Source organism: Podarcis filfolensis (assembly GCF_964270895.1).
Source record: "Podarcis filfolensis genome assembly, chromosome: 11".
In the NCBI taxonomy this organism is placed as follows: Eukaryota; Metazoa; Chordata; class Lepidosauria; order Squamata; family Lacertidae; genus Podarcis; species Podarcis filfolensis.
In genome coordinates this window covers 46444871-46468566 of record NC_139613.1, presented here as the reverse complement: position 1 = coordinate 46468566, position 23696 = coordinate 46444871, and the positions used below count along the sequence as shown (strand labels likewise).

Sequence of the window (23696 nt, the reverse complement as noted above, 5' to 3'; positions counted from 1 at the left end):
CAGGTAAATGTATAAATTACACACAGCATATGATTAGAAGTTTACTGTTTATTGGTTCAACAATAAACTCACAAAATATCAGAGTTGTGTACATGTTGTTAAATGTATCACCTACATGTTACAAAACAGTATCTACAAACAAAAATATACGGGTGCGAACAACCAATTAAAAAATCTTTGTAAAGTCTAAAACACACAAGTCACGAAATTCAAACTGATCTCTAGAAATGTGCTGAGCTCCAACTTTAGTGCACATCAAAATAACACATTAAATAAGTAGACATACCACACACCATAGCACATCCCAAGAGCAGCTAAAGCTCCCCAAGACTAAGTTGCAAAAATCTGCTAAAATTGTTTAATGATTGAGCCATCAGACTGATGGAGCCATTATATAAAAATGCCTACAGGTGAACTATTATTTCACTTTAAGTTGCAATAATACATTTTCAAGAACTAGCAAGAATAGGCTTTAAATAACAGCATCAATAGCATGCAACAAAGTACAGTGGTACCTCTGGATACGCACACCTTCAGTTGCGCATCCTTCAGATTGCAAGCGCAGCAAACCCGGAAGTATTTTTTTCCGGGTTTCACCACGCACACATGTGGAGAAGTGCTCTACCGCCCCACGCACATGCGCAGAAGTGGTCCCTCCAGTTGCAGAAACCTCAGGATCAGACTGGAGCTCCGAAACAGATCCCATCCGCAACCAGAAGTACCACTGTAATATATTATTTCAATGCCCTCCTCTATCCCACTTCGTGCAAAGCTTTCTATTGTGGACTATTTTTTTTCCCCTTTCCTGAAAGGTGTCTGGGATGTTGTAAAATATAATTTTAGAAGGATTCTTTATGTTCACATTACAAAATCTGTTGGACATACATAAATTCTGCAGTACCAAGTGTGAAAGAAAACTATTACAAAAACACTCTTGGATCAAGTGACTTTTTGGGTCAAAAACTGCCAGAAAGTTGACTATTTAAAACACTAACTTTAAAACACTAATTCCCCTACATGCAAAGAAATGCCGAGAGGATGAGACCAATAGTGGGTCCAACAGTCAAGAAGGCAGTTTCTGCATGTGCTATAGAGGGAAGTGAGGGGCAGATGGGGCTCTTCAACCTGGGAAGGGAGCCCATCTAGGAGAAGGAAAACTGATCCTAAACCTCTGCTACCTTGCAGGATAGACCCTACACATATCCAGAATGGAGTCCTTAAGGCGGTTGGCTGGTGCTTTATACTTCTCCTTCCAGCAACTTCTGCAACCAAGCTGGTGCCAAACGGATTGCTCTGCTTTGGACCACATCAGCAAGGCTGCTGGGCAGCCCAGGACCTCCATACACACTCCCCAGGTTTGAGCTCTGGAAAGGTCATTTTGATGCTGCTAACACAATGATTTGACTCCCTCACCCACTGGGCGCACTCCACTGTCAAGACAGGCAGGTGCCAACAACAATTTAAATCAAGACAAAACAAAATACTAATTACAGAACATCTATCTTCTAGATGAGTCCTCCAGAATGGGAATGAGGAACCTCCAGCCCCTGAACAATACTCTTTGTCACCTCTTTAAATCAATCTCCAGGCCAAACTCAGTGTCCTAAATCCCTCTGGAGAAAGGGAGGTGAATTTAGAGAAGTATCTTGACAGCAAGCTGGATAAATCCTTAATGCCTAACAACGTAGAGCACAACTTACATTTTTTTTCACAGCCCTAATTCTATCCTGTTGTCACTGGAAAGTGTGCTGTTTATAAAGTGCCATATCCCACTGGAATGAAACCCACAAGCTGAATAACTAAGCAGCAGGCATTTGATGAAAGGAAAGTGAATTCTGATATGTGAAGTAATGAGTCATCAAAATGTAACGAGCAGAGACCAATAATTCCAAAAGAAAGGAAATGAGTTTCCAAGTTTTAAATGTTAAATAACCTATTTCTGACATCAACACTTGTTTAAAAAGAATAAATATGAAAAAGAGGAAGAAAAACATCACCACCATAGAAGTACTATGATGCTCTGATGCTATTTTCAGATGCTTATCATTACTTTAATTTCATTGCCAATATAAGTAAAAAAGAACAGTTTCGAGTTGGAACTAGATTTCAAATTTCTAGGCAACACCAGATTTTTTTTAAAGGCACCTAGGATTTCTCCTAGTATTACTATAGTATCATGCAGCTTTTTCCATAGTAAATTTGTTTCTGAACTTTTCATAATTTCAAAGCATTGCTTGTTAAAGTTCCACCTTTCCAGCACACCACTTCCTGAAAGTTATGAGAACCAACATAAAATTACATAGATCCAAAAGCTAGTGATTTTTCTTACTATCATACTGAAACTATTACACAATAACGTGTCTCTTCTTTCCAAACAATTCACTTTGCTTGGCTGTTTCTCTGTATACAATTTTTACAATGAAAGCAGCCCATCTGTTGGCTGCTCATTTTAATTCCCCTCCCCTAAACTCCTAATACATATTCTCCAGACCCTAGACCAGACTTTCTCAACCTTGGATCCCCAAATAATGTTGGACAACAGCTCCGATCACCCTTGCAGGAACAGTTGTGAGGGATGATGGAAGCTGTAGTCCAACAACATGGAGACCCAAGGCTGAGAAAGGATGGGCTAGACATGATTCAGATATTCCAAATTTAACAAGAAAAAGGGAAAATGTGGTGGAGAAATGGAATAAGATTTTAAAAGAAATTTAAAAAGAGGAAAGTAAAAATATACAAAGAAAATAATAACAGATCTATAAAAAGGGAGGTAAATTTTTTTGCTCCTAAAGGCAGCTAGAGGCATCATGCCAGTGGGTGTATCTGGAGCTAGATTGCGATGGGGAGGAAGACAAGTGAAATTCCCAAGTGTCTTCTCTTTGGCACACTCCCCCTTAAAATTCAGTTTGGGGGGCAGCTTGGTCACCCACAGTGGATCACACTTAAGGCCTGCACACAGGTGATTTAAAGCAACCACTAATTTTTACACCTGACCATAATTCCTTATAAAGAGACAGAATTTACAAGTCACACTTACCCAATATAATGTTCCAATATTGATACATTTCCCCCCATCACAATTCACACATTGTTTTATTCATAGATGAATTCTGAAAAAAAGAATGAATTTAACATAAGCAATCAATCCAAAGCAAATTTGATGCTGTGACTACTCAAATCCATGTGGCCAGATACTGAAAAACACACAAACAATAAATATATTTCCCACAGGAAGTATGGATTATTAAACAGTCACACTTTGGACTCCCTATATACCGTATTTTTCGCCCTATAGGACGCACTTTTTCCCCTCCAAAAATGAAGGGGAAATGTGTGTGCGTCCTATGGGGCGAATGCAGGCTTTCGCTGAAGCTCCACCGCCAGCCCCGCAAGCTCGGGGGACAGCGGGGAGGCGCAGCGCGCCATCCCGCTGTCTCCCGCCTTCTTTTGGAGGCTGGCAGCGGGGAGAAGCCTGCTTCTCCCCGCCGCCAGCCCCGCAAGCTCGGGGGACAGCGGTTAGGTGCAGCGCGCCATCCCGCTGTCTCCCGACATCGTTTGGAGGCTGGCGGCAGGAAAAGCCCACTTCTCCCTGCCGCCAGCCCCGCAAGCTCGGGGACAGCGGGGAGGCGCGACGTGCCCAGGCTTAGCTTCAGCCGTGGGAGCCCGGCGCTGGGCTCCCACGGCTTGCGGAGAGCTGCATGTTCTGGGGGCTGGGGTCGGGGGAAGCTCGGGCTTCCCCCGTCCCAGCCCCACGCCTGGGGGGGGGGGAATAATTTTTTCCCCTTTATCCCCCCCGCCAAAAAAATGGGTGCATCCTATGGGCCGGTGCGTCCTATAGGGCGAAAAATACGGTACCTTGACTTGCTTCTATTTGCCAATGTCTCCACAAAAATTGAGTATTATGAACAAATACATAGTACATTTAGCCACTTGCCTAGTTGCATTTGGAAATGTGTATTTTCACCTGTGCCCTTCTATGAGTGGAAGGCTCTTGGAACTATCAGAGGCCCCTACTAATGGAAAAGGGGAAGCAAATTTTGCCAATTCCCACTTTCTCATGAAACCTTCTGCAACATATTCTTCGTTGTTATGAAAGGGTGCCCCAAGGGGATGGAGGGGACTCTAGGAGGAAGAAGGAATTCACAAAAATTGACTCAGCCCCACCCTGTTACCAGAGGTCTCCAATGAATCAAAAGCTCTTCTGCAATGTGAAGGGCACAAGTGAATTCCACCCACTGTCACTAAAAATCGGCTTCCATTTCAGAGGTCTAGAAGGGAGTCAATACAACTATAATATTTAAAGAGAGAGCCAGGAAATTACAGGCTAGTCAGATTAGCACCAGTTTCAGATAAACTGATGGAAAACATTTAAAATGATCAAGCATATAAACGAACAAGTCCTGTTGAAAAACAATCACCATGGTTTCTACTAAGTACTGTCTCTCTAATATGTTATGGTTCTTTGGAGAGCGTCCAAAAGCTTGTTGATAAGTATGATCCAGTATACATTGCATACTTAAATTTTTAGAAAGCTTCTGACCAGGTTTCTCACCAATGGCTCCTGACTAAATTCACCAGTATGGACTAGGAACTGGCTGAAGAACAGAAACCAAAGAGTAGTAATAAATGTACAGCATTCACAGTGAAAGGATGCAATTAGTGGAGTGACTCAATGACATGTATTAGGAATAGTGCTTTTAAATATGTTCATAAACAAACTGGATTACAAATGAGTAGTGATTTAGCTTTTGTTTCCCCAAATAATGTAGTATCACCCACAAATCTGGCTAACTAAGAAGAGCTCAGAAAAGAATCTCTCTGAACTATATGAAATGAACAGAACCAAAACAAGTTAAATACAGTTCAAAGAAAGAGCAAAGTGATACAGATGGCAGAGATCCTAACTTCACATATAGGGCCTGAATTTGCAGTGGTTTATCATAGAAGAGCTCTTTGGGTTATGATAGATAGCTCAGTGAAAACGTTGCCTCTGTTTGTATGTGTGCGTGTGTGGCAACTGTGAAAAATGCAAACTCTATGTAAGCTATTAGGAAGCGATTAAAAAGAAAACTGCTAGTAACAAAAACCCTTTATACAAAGTTATAGTGTGGCCATGCAGTCCTTGGAACATAATGTACAGTTTGGGTCACAACATCTCAGAAAAGATATTCTAGAAGTAGAAAAAGTATAAAAAAAGCCAACCAAAAGTACCTGAGGGCTGAATCAATAGCCCTATAAGGCTACATGGGGGAAATGAAAATGGGATGGTTATGAGAGAAATTCATAAAATCATGTATGGAGAAAGTGGATAAAAAGGATGTTTCTCCCTCATAATACTAGAGCTCAGGGGCCATACAATGAAACTGACTAAACAGAGAATGTGAACAGACAAAATGAAGTATATCATCACACAGCGCATAATTTATGCAATTCACTGCCACAGTACATGGTGTTAGCCATTAGTAAATCGCTGTAAAAGGCAGTCATAGAATTCATGAGGGATAATCCTATCAACTGCTTCTAGTCATTACTGCTATCCAGGTTCATAGAAAATGGTGATTCAGAACTATTAAGCTTCATTCAGGTGGTCTGTGGTGTGCCTGTGGATTTGTGTTTGAAGACTAGTACATACAGTACATTCAATACAGTGGTACCTCGGTTTAAGAACAGTCCAGTTTAAGAAAGATTCGGTTTACAAACTCCACAAAACCGGAAATATCGTGTCCCAGTTTGAGAACTTTACCTCGGTCTAAGAACGGAATCCGAACGGTGGAAGGGCAGCGGCGGCGGGAGACCTCATTAGGGAAAGCGCGGCTCAGTTTAAGAATGGACATCCAGAATGGATTACGTTCATAAACCAAGGTACCACTGTACTCACATTGATTTTAAATGTACTTTAATTGCTTATATTGTTTTTTATTATATTACAATTTTGATTCTATGAAATACAATACAGGTAACTCACAACTTTCACAGAGGTTAGGTTCTGGGGTGCCAAAATTGTATATAGTCAAAAAGAACTCCTCGGAACTGCTCACACAAAAGCATCTTACCTTCCACAGCCAGCACACCCAGCAGGTCTTACCCCACCCCAAGCATCACAGAGCACTTTTAAGCTCTCTGCTTTGCTCACCAAGCTCTGAAATATCTCTCAGGATCTCACAGAAGCCTCTCAGAGCCCAGTAAGCAAGTATGAGACCTTAAAAGATCTTTCCACTCCAGGAAAACCCTGCACAAAAAGAGCATTTTAAGTACTCCGCCTTCCATGCATTTAATTTGTGTGATTTCAACCAGCGGGTCTTCAACCGTGTAAAGTTTAAATTGCACAAGTTAAATGCATATAAGTTGTGGGTTATCTGTACAATGTATAACTAATAAAAGCAATAAAAATAAAATCAGAAATCATACAGCATCTAGCACAGTGCATTCCAATTGCTACAACAGCCAGAAATCATTAAGTGGTCCACCAAGACCCTCAGCAAGTTTCAAATGACCTATGGGGGAAAGGTTTGGGAACCACTAGCCTGACACCACCTACAGACAGAGGTACTGAAAACACACAAACACACACACACACACACACACACTTGCACCTTTCCCTATTTCAGAACCTTTCCCCTTGAATTTATCCAGCACTGGAGTTCCAGTGGGAAGGAAAACTCTAAACCTGAGAGTGGTATGTTGCAAGCTATAGAGATAAAGAGTTGTATGTGGCAGAATGGTTCAGCAGCACACATGCCCTAACATTGCATTACATTCCATTACACACACTTTAAATGTAGTTAGGGAACAGATCATATATTTGGAAGACATGGGCCTTCTGCCATCACTTAGCGTCATGCCACTTTAAGCAAGCCAGTGTGAAACACTCTTTTGGGTGAAACACTTATCAATCATTGAACATTCCATTAGGCCAGGCATGCCTTTGTAATGGTAAGTAGCCTACTTTTTCAACTGTATCATGGTGTATGTGGTGTATTCCGTACATTTAGGGAATGTAAATATTGTCCTTTTACATAAGAAGCACAGTGGCTATTCTGCCTTACAACAGCGTTCTGATTTGGTTTCGGCTCAAAGTTGTCAAGTGATTTCAGTTAATTTGTCACATTTAATCCCAGCACTCTGTCCACCATTGGTCTGCCTATGCGGCGATCAAACAATGGGCAAATATTAAAACATTATTTAGAATAGTAACAGAAAAGCTTTTCTAAAAATAAGTAAATCACAAGTTAACTCTTATAGAAAATTGTGATTAAGAACTATCATTATAGCAATATGTTGATATAAATGCATGCAGAGAAAATATAAAGTATTTAATAATATGCATTGGCACTTTAGCATTTCTGGCACTCTACAGAGTCCATATTTACAATAGCATACAATACAATGGTTCAAGTGAGTTTTTATGATGCATATGTCTGCATGTGTCGAATGAGATCTCTGTAGATCTGAAGCTCTCACTCATTTCTCCATACAAATAAGATTAGCATGCCTACCAAAAGTCAGCACTATGCAGAGGTAGTTTCTGGAAATGTTAATAAGCTAACAATCTTATGCATGTCTACTGAGAAGTCCTAATGAGTTCAATCGTACTTACTGCAAGGTTAATGTCGTGCACAGAATTCTATAACTACATCATAACTTGGGGTGGGTGAGACAAAGAGATAAATAATCACTACTGATGAGAGCTGGACAAAAAAACCTGACTATGACATTTCACTTACACACACTGAATTACAGGCAACAGCAAAGTTTTGCTTGAACCCTTTTGTAGAAAAATTATGTTATGCAGCAAGTATTCTTCTAAGCAATTACTGTGAGATGAGCCTACCTGACAATGTTTTTAGCCAATGAGAAGTCAGAGTTGTGATGATAAGCAAGTTATTTGAATCCAAGGCAACAAGAATTGCTGATGGGGGGTCCTAAAGAGATGCTGTTTTCACTTCCCATTGGGTGCACTTTAGAGGCTTCTGTCTTATTTCCTAGTCCTCAGAATCACCATAGTTTACCCTTCCTTTTCCCCTAGCAACCAGGATGAATCTTTCCCATGGGTGGATTCATCTGAGATCAGGTAGTCCCTAGAAGTTGTTTTCTTAAAATACTACTAAGTTTCTTATGTAATTGTTGCATGGTCAAGCCTCTTCTTGTATGGAAATATAATTCTGGGAAAAGCTTCACCAAGACTGTACTGTCCAACTGTCTAGTTTCTACAAAGTTCAGATTGTTTTCCAGTTGCTCTTGCTTCATGCCTTTGTAGTTTGGTGAGCATTTGAGGTGAGGTGATGAAACAAGCCAAAGTTAGAGAGTGATGGGTTCAGATGTAACACCCAGTCATAGTTAAATCAAATCAAAGTTCACAAGCCAACCATAGATTCTGACTGTGGTTTGTTGGCAGCAAACCATAATTAAGCTGTTGGGCAGCATTAACACATAATGGCCACACTATAGTTTAATAAACCATGGTTTAATAAACTATAGTTTGGTTTTATGTGAGAACCACAGGCCAAAGTTTCATTATAATTATAATAATAATAATAATAATAATAATAATAATAATAATAATAATTTATTATTTATACCCTGCCCATCTGGCTGGGCCTCCCCAGCCACTCTGGGTGGCTTCCATAGAAACCAAAAATACAGTAAAATATCACACGTTAAAAACTTCCCTGAACAGGGCTGCCTTAAGATGTCTTCTGAATGTCAGGTAGTTGTTTATCGCTTTGACATCTGCTGGAAGGGCGTTCCACAGGGCGGGCGCCACTACCAAGAAGGCCCTCTGCCTGGTTCCCTGTAGCTTTGCTTCTCGCAATGAGGGAACCGCCAGAAGGCCCTCGGCGCTGGACCTCAGCGTCCGGGCAGAATGATGGGGGTGGAGACGCTCCTTCGGGTATACTGGACCGAGGCCGTTTAGGGCTTTAAAGGTCAGCACCAACACTTTGAATTGTGCTCGGAAACGTACTGGGAGCCAATGTAGGTCTTTGAAGACCAGTGTTATATGGTCTCGGCGGCCGCCCCCAGTCACCAGTCTAGCTGCCGCATTCTGGATTAGTTGTAGTACTAAGTCTTATTCCAAGACTCTAGTGGTAGTATCTGTTCTGTAGAAGTTGACTGAACCATTACTTTTCAAGATTACTTCATGCTACACTTTCACCAGAATACCCTCAATTTTTTTAAAGCCTCAGTTTCAGAAAATATGCAAGACAGCTCCATAACTTGTAAGAGCAAAAATATGATATGTACAAATGATATGTATAATTGTTTGATAAAGTATTATTTTGATTTCTTATTTTTCTGGTATTTCTTGAGATCCCACACACAGCAAGTAAATTACTGAGGACTGAGGCTTTTTCAAAAGACAAAGAAGTAGTCTTTAAGCCAGCTTGACATTTCACACAAAGGAAGTTTTTATGCACTGAGGTATATGACATGCAAAAATGACAGGTAGAAATTTTTAATAGGACAGGCCTTCAGCTGAACACATGCTGCATTTAAAGCGTATAAACCTTTGAGGGAAAAATAAAATATTCACCTTAAGTACCCTATAGTGCTTGCCATTCGCTCTTACTGGCTATCCAGTAGCCAGCACAGTAGCTTAATTAACCAAACTTCGAAGCAGAGGCATAGGAGCAGGCCTACAGAAAAGAGACCTCTTAAGTATTGTTTACAAGGCTGCAATCAATTATTTGCAGCTACGGAAAATGCCCAGCAGTCGAGAAAGAGTAAATATGGGCCTTACAGGAAATGGGCATTGCATTCAAGTACAAGGCTCGGCCATCCAAATGGACCATCCCACCTTTGTATACTGGGGAGGTGGGGAAAGGCAAGGCAAGAAGGACCACCACACAGCAACACAAACCGCACACATGCGGCATCATAGTAATAAATCCCGTCTGTTAAGGGCTGGTCCCTCCTAGGGAAGAGATTAGGTTGCTAATTCCCTTCTGCTTTCTGGTTGGAGGAGCAGGCAACCCCGCTAGCCTTCGCCCTCGTCGCCCCTGCCTCCCACCCCCATTAACACTCCTCCGCAAGGCGACGGGCAGATGCGCCAGCCTGTGTGTGTGTGTGTGTGTGTGTGTAAGTACCACTGCTACCCTCATGTATTATGCACATACACACAATTCCACCCCCACATGCACACACACACACACAAAATACGCACACTGACGGGGGGGGGGTGGAAATCACACCACACTCCCATACACAGCACAACAACAGACTGACTCACGGCGATGAAACCCACGTATATAGATAGCGCTCGTTGTCCCCACCCTTATAAGCTCCAGTTGGGACGCGGGTTTCGGAGCGAACCTCCCTTGTGGAACCACAAAACAGGCTCCGGGAGTCCCAGCCACCCGCAAGGGACGAGATTCCCCCTTCCTTTCCCCCTCCCCCAATAAAAAAAAACACACACACACATACAACACTCCACCCTTCTCCTCACAAAAGCAACATGCCTCACAATCCACAGGCGAGGCAGGGCCCCAATCCCGCCACGGCCATATTTCTACCACCACCTTCTCCACCTCCCATTGTGTACCGTTCAAGGAGGACCCCCCCCCCAACCCAAACCTCCACAGGAACCCCGCGCCGCCAACCGCCAACCCGGCCCCATCACACACACACCCGCGCGCGCCTGGCTCTCGTGAGGCGGCCGTACCTTGAGGGAAGGAGGGAGGTCTCGCGCGCGGGGAGAGGTCGCGGCCGACTCCGGCCTTGTCCTTCTCTCTCGCTGTGGCGGCGGCGGCGGCTGAGGAGGAGGGGGAGGGGCGCAGGTGCCTCGCGGGGGCAGCAGGAACCGGGAGGGAAGAGAAGGAGGAGGAGGAAGGAAGGTGGCGCTGCTGCTGCTGCTGGCGCTGCTGCTGAGGCGGCGAGCGGGCGAAGGGAGGCGAGAAAGGCAGAGAGAGAGAGAGAAAAGAGGGAAGGGGAGGAGTCTCCGCGGCTCCTGGCCGGCGCAGGGAAATAAAAGAGGGCGGACGGCGCTTTCGCGGGGTCGACAACAGGCGCCACGGAGCCGTCGCCTCTTCTGAGGGAAAGATGGGGGAGAGAGAGGGCGAAAGACTGCCGGGAGGTGAGGGACCAGCGGCGGAAGTCTCCCCTGTGGCGGCGGCGGCGGCAAGCGGAGGCGGCCTCCCGCCTCGCTCCCGTCGCCCCGCCTCGCAGGCAACGGCCGCAGTTAGCTGCGCCGGCCGGCGGCCTAGGAGGGGCGGGGCTACGCCGAAGTGGGCGGAGACGCGCCCACGAGCCAGCCGGCCATGAGGAGGGCTTTTTTTTTGTTGTTCTCTCTTCAACCCCCACCCCTCCCCCTCAAAAAAAAAAAAACCTCCCCTCCCCTGCCAACCTCGAATTCGTAGCAAAGTGGGCGGTGCCCGAGGGCGGGGGGGAGGTGAGTGACGCAAAAGGGGGAGGAGCTTCTGGGGCGGGCAGGGCCGTGAGAGAATCCGCGGCGGGGGCAGGGAAAGGGCACACGAGCTGCTTGTGTGGAGTCTCTTGTGCGGGAGCCGCCTCTCTCTCCTGGCCTTGAAGGATGGGCGTCGCGGCCAATCAGCAAGCGCGCAAGGAGGACGTAGGCAAGGTGCTACGTTACGAGGGAAGCGGTGGGAAAGTGTGGGTTCCGTGGGAGGCGTGCAGAGGCTGCGCTGACTTTTACCCGGCAGTGCAGAAGCATCTGGCTCCGTTTGCGCTGCTTGTTTGGAAATGTCCCAAGTAACCAGCCTTCCTATGATTGGTGGTCAGCCAGTTCCTACTCAAGAGTAGACCCACTGAAGTTCTGAAGAGAGGGAGGGAAGTTCTCTATCAACTCTTTATCATGTTCGTCGTTACCTAAAAAAATCTAAATTTTTAAAGCTTTCCTCACTGGGCAGTTGCTCCAATTCCCTCGATCATTTAGGAAGCCCTTTTCTGAACCTTTTCCAGATCTACTATATTGTGATCGTCGAATAATTGATGCTTTTGAATTATGGTGCTGGAGGAGACTCTTGAGAGTCCCATAGACTGCAAGAAGATCAAACCTCTCCATTCTTAAGGAAATCAGCCCTGAGTGCTCACTGGAAGGACACATCCTGAAGCTGAGGCTCCAATACTTTGGAAGACTCCCTGGAAAAGATGAGGGCACAAGGAGAAGGGGACGACAGAGGAGGAGTTGGTTGGACAGTGTTCTCGAAGCTACCAGCATGAGCTTGACCAAACTGCGGGAGGCAGTGGAAGACAGGAGTGCCTGGCCTGCTCTGGTCCATGGGGTCACGAAGAGTCGGACACAACTAAACGAATAAACAACAACAAAATCCTTTTTTGAGATGAACAGAACTGAGAACAGTATTCCAAGTGTGGCTGTGCCATAGTAGTATGATATTGGCAGTATCATTTTCATTCCCTTTCCTAATGATCCCTAACACTGAATTCAACTTTTTCGCTACAACCTCGGTGTTTCATTCCTAAACAGTCACCATCAGTTGAGACCACATTAGCATACATGTGAAATTAGGAATTTTTTGTCCAATGTACACCACTTTACACTTGCCTACATTGAATTGCATTTACCTTTTACTGCTCATTCACCCAGTTTAAAGATCTCTTTTTGGAGCGCCTGACAGTCCCTTTATTTAACCATCCTGAACAATTCGGGCACCCTACTGCTCACCCCTAACTCTAGGTGATTTATAAACAAGTTAAAAGCCACAGCTCCCAGTACCAGTCCTTAGGGACTCCACTTTCTACACCCTTCTGTTGGGATAATTTTCTGCTCCTACTCGTCTTCCTTTTCTGTAACCAACTGTGATAGAATTTAATCAAAGCTTGAGGTGTTAAGTTGGGTGCCAGACTTCTAACTCCTGGATCCAGCAAGTGTTAAAAGCTCAAGCTAGGTTAGCATCCTGGGTGATGGGCCATTAAGAGAACCAAGGATCAAGGGCTTTTGCAAGATGGCAAATGAGTAGGGACCCCTTCCCTCAACAGATAAAGCCAGAATTTTAGGGTGTGACCCTAGATGCAAAAGCTTCAGGCTGGGAAGGAAGAGAAGCAGAGCAATGACTGATTTCTGTTTGAATCCAAGGCTGCGGTTATAGGAGAAATAAGACCCTGTAGGTTTACTGTATTTTCTGGCGTGTAAGACTACTTTTTAACCCAGGAAAAGCTTCTCAAAAGTCGGGGGTCGTCTTATACACCGGCTACAGCAGCAGCTCCTGCAGCAACTCCCCACCAAAGGATAAAACGACAGCAAATTAAATCAGAGGACACCAATCTCTCTAGATGAAGCAGAAATACGCTTGAAAATTGGCCCCAGAAGCCCCCGGCCACTGGGAAGTGGAGTGGATATCCGAGCCGGACTGGATACTGGTTTTTATTTTATTTTATTTGGTCTGTGTTGGAAGAGGGGTAGTCTTATACGGCGAGTATATCCCAAACTCTATATTTTTACTGGGAAAGTTGGGGGGTCGTCTTATACGCCCAGTCGTCTTATACGCCGGAAAATATGGTATATTGGCTCAGGTAATATTTATGTGTAAATAAACCATCTAATGCTATGGGAGCTCTGTTGCGAATGGCAGTGGACACCAGTAATAATTGAGCATGGTGACTGTCGGTGGTGTTAGGTCTTTTTTTACTGCTGGAAGTATATATATACCATGTTACACTTAACTATTAGCACCTAGAAGACAGGTGATCTTCTAGTACTATTGGATAAAGGTTTCTGTACAAAACAGCATAATATTTTATCTGAGAAGTTTTTATTGGTTGTTTTCAGCCTGTTCAGTTTACAAGTATTACCCTAAAGAACATCCTTTAGGACCCAAATGCATCTTCTTTTTAATGCAAGACTACAAACCATTCAGTTCTTTGGTTTCACAGCAAGGACATTTTGTTTATTGATTTTGAAAAACAAATAGGCTGCTTTTCTGTTCCCCAAAGCGTGTAAAATACTGCTAAATACCCAACAGTAAAATAACGAGAATAAAAATAATAGAAATTTCCATATTTATACAGCAATTTTGCTGGTTGTTTTATGATGTTTTGGCAGCATTGCCTACATACCAACTGCAAAATAAATTAAGCTCTTTTTGTCTAGAAAATAATTTTAGTAGAAATCTCTTTAATACTCCATCTGGGGGTTTTCTTAAATTAATTATTTCCTTGTAGACTAGTTGAGTACAGTCTAGAAATGAATATAACGTGCAAATTACATTTATCACAAGCTCCACATATATTTCAGGGTGTTCAACTATTTGTCTTCATAACAGTCAATATTCAGCAGGCAGTTTTGCTCCTGCCTGCTTCTGCTTACTCATCGCATTTTGGCCTTGCAGTGTATCAAGAGAATAAAAAGTCAGTATCGGAAGGATATAATTCAGCTCAACTCAAAAGTTCTTTCAGGACCACCCTTTAAATTTTGACTAAAGACTGCCACATTTTTATGCTGAGCACAAACTATTACAATGTTAACTGTGGAGTTTTTCTTTTTAAACCATTCTCTCAAATGCCCTTTTTTCTGATGGTGCTCCGTAGTTTGAGTTATTTACGCATAGCACAAATCTGTCTAAATTGCACCTTTCCGCTTACTCTTTCTCCACTCCATAGTTCGGCATCTATGATCAATTACACACACACATTTAAAGCACACTTAACACATGTTTAAAGTGCATGGCTTCCTCCAAAGAATTGAGGGAACTGTAGTTTGTTAATGGTGCTTGGTATTGTTAATCTGTGAGAGAGAAATTAGGAGTTCCTGGGATTCTACGAGGGAAGCCATGTGCATACAGCATCCTTTTAAAGGACTGTCTCACACTTTCCCCTCCATAAATCCATACAGTGGTACCTCGGGCAACAGACGCTTCAGGTTACAGACTCCGCTAACCCAGAAATATTACCTCGGGTTAAGAACTTTGCTTCAGGATGAGAACAGAAATCGTGCTCCGGCGGGGTGGCAGCAGCAGGAGGCCCCATTAGCTAAAGTGGTGCTTCAGGTTAAGAACAGTTTCAGGTTAAGAACGGACCTCTGGAACAAATTAAGTACTTAACCTGAGGTACCACTGTACTGCCCAGCAGTCTGCAGCCACCTTCCATTAGTTTTTCCAATGAGGGCATTTTCACTCCATCTCTTTCCTGTTTATCATGCTTCTGTTAGTTCCTTCAATCACATTTGTGTTTTTGGCAGTCATCTCAATCACTTCCACCTTATTAGTGAACTAGTTTGGTGTTTTTTAAAAAAATGATATACAGTAAATGGAAGCCAGTCTTTTGTTCATAAACAAAAATGTCCAAATATTGGTTCCTTCAAAACAACTTCTTTGTTTTGCAGCGATTTCTAACTTGTCTCCATAATTTCTTGCAGGGTGTTTTGATATCTCTGTTGTCAATTCCCACCTCACTTTGCCATTCCTGAAAACTTCACATACCCTTATAAGTATCATCAGTTGTTTTAAAAATCATCTGCCCCATTCTTGCTGGGGGATTCCCTTTTAAAATTTTGTATAGCTTTATATAAAGAAATATTGCATTTAATCTAAAGCATGTAGATTATGAACATGATATCCTTTATTGCAACAGTTCACCAAAACCAAGAGCTCATCCATACTCGCTTAGAAAATCCAGATTTTCAATCGTCGCTTTGTCCTCACACTGCCCAGAACCAAGTGGTTTGTGTACGGGCTATTTTTAAAACCCGGATCTTCTGTGTCCATCTCCCCCTTATTTATCATTAATATCTTCACCTCTAACCCTGTCTCCATGGAAACTGCTCTTACCTATTGAAGTGAGCATGCTCGACGGAACCTTTTTTCTCCGCCTCCAGGACATGCACAAATTAATCTGCAGATCTGTTTATTGGAAAATAAAATAAATTCCCTAACAACTATATGTGCACAAAGTGGGTGATGTGCAGTTTAACACTTTATTGATGCCAGAGGACTCAAGGGATAGGATCGATATTAGTGCATGTTTAAAAAAAAGTTTGTGGTTTTTTTTTTAAAAAAAAGAGTGTTTCATTAATGTTATAGTAAGGCAACATGGGACGCAGGTGGCGCTGTGGATTAAACCACAGAGCATAGGACTTGCCGATCAGAAGGTTGGCGGTTCGAATCCCTGCGATGGGGTGAGCTCCCGTTGCTCGGTCCCTGTTCCTGCCAACCTAGCAGTTCGAAAACACGTCAAAGCACAAGTAGATAAATAGGTACCACTCCGGCAGGAAGGTAAACGGCGTTTCCGTGCACTGCTCTGGTTCGCCAGAAGCGGCTTAGTCATGCTGGCCACATGACCTGGAAGCTGTCTGTGGACAAACGTCGGCTCCCTCGGCCAATAAAGCGAGATGAGTGCCGCAACCCCAGAGTCGGTCACGACTGGACCTAACGCTCAGGGGTCCCTTTACCTTTACCTAAGGCAACATCAATCAATTGCAACAAAACTCACAGAGTGTTACATGCTTATATTGGTCACATAAAAGAAAGAAAAGCAGCAAGGAAATTGTCAAATAACTAAATCATTGAACACATTGCCAAGGCCTCAACCATCCATGACATAGCATCTCCATAAGTAAGCATTGATAGCTGGAGGTCTCACATTAACATCACGTCTATTTGCATAGCTGATATATGATTGTGTTTAGTTTGGCTTCTAACAACCCCCTTTTTTGTTGTTATTAAATGCTTGGCAAGAGACAGAGCCCAAACTTTTTTAATTCTGTTGGGTTGGATCCAGAGCTGTGTTTAATAGAACTCTACTAGCTAGATGCTCCATTAGGAGGAAGAGGTGGTTTTCAACCAATGCTTCTTCCCCTATTCCTCTGCCGAAAATCCATTCTGGTGGTGATAGAGAGAACTGCCAGAAAAAGAGGGGCCGCCAAAATCACTGCTGACCCATTCTCCTGCAGGTAAAGGGTACAGGTAAAGGGACCCCTGACCATTAGGTCCAGTCGTGACCGACTCTGGGGTTGCATCACTTGTCTCGCTCTATTGGCCAAGGGAGCCGGCGTACAGTCACGTGGCCAGCATGACTAAGCCGCTTCTGGCGAACCAGAGCAGCACACGGAAACGCCGTTTACCTTCCCACCGGAGCGGTACCTATTTATCTACTTGCACTTTGATGTGCTTTTGAACTGCTAGGTTGGCAGGAGCAGGACCGAGCAACGGGAGCTCACCCCATCGTGGGGATTCGAACCGCCGACCTTCTGATTGGCAAGTCCTAGGCTCTGTGGTTTAACCCACAGCGTCACCTGCGTCCTGAAGGTGGGGACATCTAATTAGCTGACAGGGCGCATGAACGTAGGCAGGGTTTTTGTTGGGACGGCAGGACATTGTTAGGGAGGACAGGACTTTCGGTAGTGGGGGGAAGAACCGATGTGATTGGTCAGTTAAGTATTTTTATTGTTTTACTTGATCGGGGGGGCTGTCCCTCTGCGCCCCCCCCCCTTGGCTACGCCCATGACAGGGATCCTTTGCGCAGTCTCCAAATGGAAGGAGACCTTCCTTCATGGAGACAGGTGTCCAGTCTTTGGCTATTTGAAATTCTCCCAAGAGAGGCAGAAAGTAGACAGGGAGCAGATAAACATGGTTTATTGTTAAGTAAGACTTAACTTGCTAGCTTTGGAGCGGCGGTACAGCCTATAGTTAGAGTACTAAAGTGGGGTTCCAGACATTCTTTTTCTAGAAAAATAGCAATACACACACATCCTGAGCCTAAGATGGAGGTGTTCACAGCATTAACACCCCAAGAAGGTCGTGTTTCCCGCATTCGTGCAGCCTTGGATTCAAACAGAACTCAACCATCACCCTGTCTCTCACTCTCCCCAGCTTGCTGCTTTTCTTCTAGTTCACACCACTCTCAAATATCTGTTCTTAACTCTGGCTTTGTCCTTCTAATTATCCATGAGTTGATCCATTTGCCGCCCTCACACAGATCTCCTTCCTTTGTTCCCCTCAATGGCCCATCACCTAGGCAATCACTTCCCCAGGAGGCTAACCTGGCTATTCTGATAATTAGAAGGGGGCCCAGGCATTAGAAGGGTCTCAGCACACAGCCTACTCCCCACCGCCAAAGCATAACAGTAAAATAATTGAGATAATACTTTGAACTTACCATGAAGCATCCACTGCATTCATTTGTACAGCTTCAGAGAGAAATCACTTTTTATTCTGAAGTGTAGCTTGCTTTTCTTCTGGGGTACAAGCAGCTGCAATGCAAGCTTCAAAGCAGCCGCCAGCTGTAGAAATGGCTTTCTACTGCTCATGCGTATCTTTTTCTTGGATTGTGGCCAATATCAGGGCAGCGAAAGGAATGTGAAACCTTGATACATAAAGCTCAAAAGTGCATAATAGGCAGGAGCAGCAACAAATACATGTAAATAATCAGAAAGTTCAAAACTATAGGCAGGAGATAAAAGGTAAAGGAGCCCTGACAGTTAAGCCCAGTCACGAACGACTCTGGAGTTGCGGCGCTCATCTCGCTTTACTGGCTGAGCAAGCCGGCGTTTGTCCACAGACAGTTTTTCCGGGTCATGTGGCCAGCATGACTAAGCCCTTCTAGCGAAACCATGGTTGATTTCAGTAAAAGCTCCTGAGAAAAAACAGCAGTAAGCTGGTGAATTCTGTGGAAATGAAGGTCGCTTCCAGGCCTGTTTACTGAGCATTCATCCTGATTTCTTTGCACAAAGGCTATATGATGCTCACCTGCACATTTATTCAGATTTGTTTGTGCAGAGGATATGTGACATTGCATCAAGAAAATGTTAAGCCACACCTTCTAGTCCATTTTCTGGTCACTTAAAGTAAAGTATTAGGTCCAGTCGTGACCGACTCTGGGGTTGTGGCGCTCATCTCGCTTTATTGGCTGAGGGAGCTGGCGTTTGTCCGCAGACAGCTTCCAGGTCATGTGGCCAGCATGACTAAGCCGCTTCTGGCAAACCAGAGCAACACACGGAAACCTTCCTGCTGGAGTGGTACCTATTTATCTCCTTGCACTTTGTGCTTTCGAACAGCTAGGTTGGCAGGAGCTGGGACCGAACAACAGGAGCTCACCCCGTCGCGGGGATTCGAACTGCCGACCTTCTGATCGGCAAATCCTAGGCTCTGTGGTTTAACACTTACCTTATCGCAAAAATTCTGATTTCTCTTTTTCTTTTGGGGGGAACTGGATGTGTTCTACAAGAGTGCCAGGATGTGCAATCTACTTTAACTGTACAACCAAAGCCTTTTGAATATAGCAGGTCACCTTTTTCCGAAACATGGAGCTTAACGTGCAGATATCAAGCGGCACTGAGGTAAAGCCCTGCTATTATTTCCAGTAATCCTTTGATAGAAATTATATATATTTTTTAAAGATAAGAATAAAAAGATTAGGACTGCTGTGGAGAACCACCCACATACGCCAACCCTGTCCCATCCAGCTACAACAGGAGAAGACCAAAGCAACAACTGGTTGAAAAGAGGGGAATGAGGCTTATAGGAAGCCTTGGGCAATTTTAAATGCCTTGGGGAGACCAGAGAGGGGAAGTCTGGAAGGAATGGCATAGATTCAAGGCGAAAGAGGACAGATAATCAGCAAAGCAGTGGCACTGACAGGTTTGTGGCAGAAACCACGTACTGGTTCTCTGAACCAGTAAAACTAAATAGCCACGTCATTGTACACATTACTGACTCAAAACACAGCAAGGCCATTCCCCCCATTGCATTGCAAGTTGCATTTTTAGATTGCTGTACAGAAAAGGAAGGGGACAGGGATATCTTCACTCAAGGCACATTGCCTTATTTGTTTCCCCGTGCTCGCAAACGCCTATCCAACAATGTTGTCATCTGCGCATACACAACACGTCTGAATGTAGACCCCCCCCCCAGCTGAACCGCAACCTATGTTCTCATATTGGATAGAAGCTGGTTTGAGGAGAAATGCATCAAACCAGGGTGTTTCTCAAGAAACTACAGGATACATATAGATTGTGGCTGATGTCATGTGTACTTGGCTTGGCATACCAGTGATGGGAGCGCAGCGAAGCCAGAGTAAATGGTAAAGTGTACACAGCCAAAGTTGCCACTCCAAGAATAGGATAGGGGAGTCAAAGGAAGTCTGGAGGAGGAATCTGTAGCTATTCCAGTCAGGTGGGAGGCACTTATAAGCAGCCTCTCTGGTTTAAGCAAACCTGTCTCTGTCCCTCAAACTCAATGTCTTGGGATCCCATTGGCTTTACGGGATGAGAGCCTTAACCCCTTATGAATACTATCATTGCTCTTCCATGGTACAAGCAACAGGAGGGCCTGAGATGTCAACCCCATTTCCCACTTACCAGGAAAACCCCAAACAGGAATCAGAAGAGAAGAAAATGAAAACTGAATCCTTAAGGAATTACCCTTGGGGAGGGGTAGGAATCAGCCTCTGATTAGATGCCTCAGTTGCCAGGATTGGGCCTGAGGAGGGATGTTGAGACAGTACCCACTGATGCAACTTGGATAGAACAACAACAACAACAACAACAACAACAACAACAAATATATTATTTATACCCCGCCCATCTGGCTGAGTTTCCCCAGCCACTCTGGGCGGCTTCCAACAAAATATTAAAATACAACCTTGCGAGCTGCTGTCTTCTGTAGTGAGTGATGGAAGAATGGTTGACATCCTCTTACCAGGGGATAGTTGTCGAAACATAGCAATCCAATTGGACATTCCTTATGCCACTGCCTGTACAGCTAACTATTAAAAACTGTTCTAGTTAAGCGAACTATTTCTGACAGGTGCATGGCCATAATTTACTTTTTAAAGACAACATTGCCACGTTGGTACCACTAATCACTTTACATGCTCAGGAACGCCAGAACCTACTTTGTCCTAGGATGAATGGGAAATGGCTGCAATCCAGTGCACAGTTAAGCATGCTTAACTCCCATTGTGCCCCTTTTCTTTCCGTGGGACTTAAGCATGCTTAATTGTGCACTGGATTGCTGCCAATGCCTCATCCTGGATCCTATTCAAGAAAACACAATAACCAACTCTGCTCAGATTATAAAACAGAGCACAAATAACGAGAGATCTCTTTACTTCATATATACCTCGAACAGCAACGTGCCTTTTGATCACCCTGGCTTCTGCGATCTAAATTGGTCATGGAAAACTAGTGATTTGTGAAGTGCTGCATCATTTATTGTCACAGAAATTAGGTTCATATGCATCTTCATTCTCTACAAGGAAGAACAAGACATTTTAATGTAATACTGACTGTGGGGGTTATAAGCACTATAGCACAGCCAAGGACATTTATTGTGAATCATTTATCTGAAGGGGGAGGGGTGGAATAAATTCTTGTAGATTAAACAGATAAATAGGGTTTTAAACAAGATGCTGGGAGAATGTGCATGTTAGTTGTCTCTGATGAAGAAAAATCAATGCGGCTTTTGCTAATGTATCCAGTTATTTGAGGAAAGACCTAATTCAAGGTAAAAAGGTAAAGGGACCCCTGACCATTAGGTCCAGTCATGACTGACTCTGGGGTTGCGGCGCTCATCTCGCTTTATTGCCGAGGGAGCCGGCGTACAGCTTTCGGGTCATGTGGCCAGCACGACTAAGCCACTTCTGGCGAATCAGAGCAGCACATGGAAATGCTGTTTACCTTCCCGCCGGAGCGGTACCTATTTATCTATTTGCACTTTGACGTGCTTTCAAACTGCTAGGTTGGCAGAAGCAGGGATCAAGCAACGGGAGCTCACCACATTGCGGGGATTCGAACCACCGACCTTCTGATCAGCAAGTCCTTTTTTCTCTGTGGTTTAACCCACAGCACCAGCCCCGTCCCTAATTCAAGGTAGCTTTCAATTTTAAAACACTATCGAACTGCAGAAAGTAACAGTCAAAGGAACAGAATAAACCAGGGGTGCTGACTTGCCCCCACATTGAGGGGGCTCGGTGTCACATGATCCACCCCGTCTTCCCCCGCTGGCCCGGCGGCAACAGGGATCGTGGAAGGCGAAAGCTGCCTACCTCTTGCCCCCCACCCAATGGGCCAGCGCTGGCCTGGGGGCGGCAGGGGACTGTGACCCCCTCAATATTGGGGAGGGCTCGCCTCCCTTGCCCAGAAATATTGAGGGGGCTGAAGCCCCTTCTGCCCCCATATTTGTCACCCCTGGAAGAAACATAAACAAAGACCTTAGCTAAAAAATTTTTTTTGAAAAAAAATCACCGAAATATTCAATGTCTACTTAAAAAGCCAGTGAACAGGGCTGCATTCCCCAACCTCGTGCCCGCCAGGTGTTTTAAACTTCCAGCCATCACTTCCAGCCAGCGTGGGGCTGGTGAGGTTGTAGCCCGAAATACCTGTAGGGCATCAGGTTGTGAAAGGCTGGTTTAGGGGGCCACATACATGCCCTTGAAGACACGGCTCTGTTCAGTGCACTGCCACTGCACAGAATGTGGCTTTTTGTCTTGTGCAAACTGCAGCACAGTGGCTGAGAGATCGAGGTTTTTTGAGCAACGTCGTTCTCGATGGATAGGATAGCAAGTGATGGGAGCCTCTCATCCGTCACGCTAGATTGCAAGTGTGTTTTGACGCGATCCTGTTATGAGAAGCTACGCTGGCGACTGTACACTGGAAGCGTCGGGAGAAGGCTTGGTGCTATCCAGGGATTTGGAAAGACATCAGTCCTTTTGCGAATGCACACAGTGCATTTTGTGGCAAGCCATTTCCAGAAGGTAGAATGTGGCGGAGGAGGCCAAGCTCAACACGAAGATCTGCACTATCGATGAGGTTGCCATCAGTGAGGGCTCTGTGTAGATCCATGCGGTGTACATCCATAGTTTTTCAAGGTTGTACATGAATCCCTCTATATTCCTGTGAGCATCAAGCTGCTCAAATCGCTCTTCATTTGTAATGTGAGCAGTGTTGACAAGACTGTTAGAGAACTCCTGCTTGATGATTTCTACTGCATTCCTCGTTGTGAGTCTGACCCAATATGTATTGCTGCTTGAAAGATTTGGGGTATAAATCCTATTTTCATCTGTGTCCATGTTCCAGAATTTCCACACACAAAAAAAGAGCTCCCCTTTTGGTAAGAAATGTAATTTGGTAAGATTTATTATAGCTATCTGGTATTCACTGGAGTGTTATCCCAGGGAGCCTAATCAGATTGGTCTCGTTTACATGTGATACAGCAATAGTCTTTCCAAGTCTTATTTATTCATCCAGTGGAGTAACAGATACTCTTCATTTTGAGTGTGTAAAAATGTTCCATTTTTAGATGTTTCGTGATTTAAATTTTAAATGCATACTGTTTTCACATAGTGCTATAAATAGACTGACTCAGTTTATAGGTTATTTTGCTTAAAAAAAAAAATTCCTCCAGGCTACACACCCCAAATTAGTGACACACCAGGAGTCATTGCCATCCTTATAGTCTGTGTGGGGCTTCCTCTGAAGGCAGAATCCTGCAGCCTGCCTTCTGCTGACATTACGTATGGATAGAATATTATGTCAATTTTATCTCATCTTGACTAGTTGCTGTTAAGTCTCTGAAAGCAGTTAAGACTGTTAGTACTTAGCTCTGTATAAAGTAGGTCCTAATGGAATATAACACCTAATGGAATACCCACCCCAAAATACCTTGACATCATATGAAGAAGCCATGCTCTGCGCGTCATCAATAATAATAATAATAATACCCTGCCCATCTGGCCGGGCCTCCCCAGCCACTCTGGGCAGCTTCCAACGGGATATTAAAAACACAATA

At 44.2% G+C, this 23696-nt stretch overlaps 1 protein-coding gene across 9 annotated transcripts in view; it reads right to left on the bottom strand.

The window, feature by feature from the left end:
* The window catches only part of CSNK1G3 (casein kinase 1 gamma 3), a 56357-nt gene extending 40420 nt beyond the window's left edge, over nt 1–15937 (bottom strand). For 2 of the 9 annotated variants that reach the window (XM_083577026.1, XM_083577029.1), the window contains exons 1-2: nt 10661–15937; nt 3038–3110 (exon numbers count right to left, since the gene is read on the bottom strand). The gene's annotated coding sequence lies outside the window, so the exon portion shown is untranslated. Of the gene's footprint in view, nt 1–3037; nt 3111–9532; nt 9654–10660 lie in introns of those variants that run through there. The other 7 variants (XM_083577023.1, XM_083577027.1, XM_083577024.1 and 4 more) reach the window with 6 other exon arrangements.
* Between the last annotated feature and the right edge of the window lie 7759 nt (nt 15938–23696).